We start from the raw sequence: 1654 nt of genomic DNA, 5'->3' as shown, positions 1-1654 counted from the left end.
TCATTTAAATTCGAAGTGTAGCGTAATATCACAAATAATTTTTTTTTAGTATTCTAAGACCCAGAAGTTTAATAAAATCGACATGGATTGGCAAAACTTAGGCCATATATAATGGTCACTTTGCTTTTTTTTCGAGAAGTCCATCAAAGACGTAGCTGGTGTTCCCATGGCGAAACCATCTAGGTCACTCCCTCCAATTGGCAAAATGAATTACCATTCTTACCTACTCTATGTTGAAATTACTTTAGCTTGAACACACAATAAGGAGTTAAGGCAGTGAGGAGGCTTTCCTTTAACTGGATGAAATCGTTCGGTTATGGCCACAGTAAATGTATATGATGACTTCGAACGGACTTGCTGCGTATAAAACTAGTATTCTAATTTAGTTTCCGCATTTTTTTTTATAGCTAATGGAATCCCGACCCACTATCTGCAGCAAAGGAATTAACCCTTTCCTGCAGTTTCAGTCTTATGAAATCAACTGACGGCAGTCTTAATAACACCTAAAGACGTCTGTAGCATTCTGAGAAACACGAATCTGTGCAATGGCCTCGACCGTTTGTTGTTGTGCCCTGCTGTCACTGCTTGATTTTGTCCCAAGACGAAGTGGTAGTGAGGCGACCTTCAGCACCACATTTATCTCTGATGATCGAGGGTATCTCCTTATTTAACATATGTACGATGTGCATTCGGCCACCTTTTTACAAGGGGGAAAAGGGGTCTTTGGTACATATTCATATCTATGGACATAACACTCGTGAACGGTTAATTACAATGTACTTACATTTGCTGTGCACTACGAAAACAAGTGAACTGCAGAATTCTGGGCAAGGGTTATTCTACCGTGCCTTTGTGAACTCTGCCACTACTCCAGAACGTGCACTCAGTCACTGAAGCTAGTAGGATTTCCCGCACCAATGAGCCAGTCGCAGTAGTTGCCACACCTTTACCACATAACTCTGCAAGGATTTGTGACCAAAGTTTGCATGGGTCCATCATATTTGATCTTAATAGTGTAACGCAAGTAATGTGATTTATGATGAATTCTAGTTAATAATGATAGCATGATGTACTATCTTGTAATCGAGAGATGTGTGTGGCTCCGTTCAGTTTTGAAACTGATGAACGTCAGGCGACATTTGGTATCGCTAGCTTGGCGAGAACAATGTAGGATAGTGCAGCAACACGTTCGTGTACATATTTGTACGTTTTCCAATCTATCAGTCATTTCGAGCCCACTGATGAACAAAGGTTTCTCCCAAACTATTCCTTAACTGCGCCAACCCATGTCACGTCACTCCTGCAAAATTTTCTACCTTGTCTCACCACCGTCTGATCCTTTCTCGTTTGCGGTATTTATTTACTAACACATTTGCTCAACACCCCCATCATTCTTTCACGTGTCTTAATTAACTTTCCAATTCTATATTTTCTGCCACTTTCATGATATCTCTCACTCCAGTTTGCCCTCCTCCTGTCTTTCAGCGATTATCCCCAGTATTTATTTCTCCATTTCCCCTCTGCGGACTCCTTAGTTTTATCTCAATCGCCTTCGTTAAGTCCCAAGTCTACCAAACTCCAAAAGTCGTGAAACAACCTACACCATCCCACTTAATCTCTTCATAAACACTTTGTTTCTTCCATAAACACCACC

At 40.9% G+C, this 1654-nt stretch overlaps 1 protein-coding gene across 1 annotated transcript in view; it reads right to left on the bottom strand.

The window, feature by feature from the left end:
• Positions 1-928, bottom strand: part of LOC143029882 (uncharacterized) — a 31186-nt gene extending 30258 nt beyond the window's left edge. The window contains exon 1 of the mRNA XM_076193052.1: positions 785-928. The gene's annotated coding sequence lies outside the window, so the exon portion shown is untranslated. The remainder of the gene's footprint in view (positions 1-784) is intronic.
• Between the last annotated feature and the right edge of the window lie 726 nt (positions 929-1654).

This window comes from Oratosquilla oratoria, chromosome 11 (assembly GCF_046742065.1).
Source record: "Oratosquilla oratoria isolate Oo_2021 chromosome 11, ASM4674206v1, whole genome shotgun sequence".
Lineage (NCBI taxonomy): Eukaryota > Metazoa > Arthropoda > Malacostraca > Stomatopoda > Squillidae > Oratosquilla > Oratosquilla oratoria.
The sequence above is the reverse complement of the archived record's forward strand: the minus strand, read 5'-3'. Positions and strand labels throughout refer to the sequence as shown.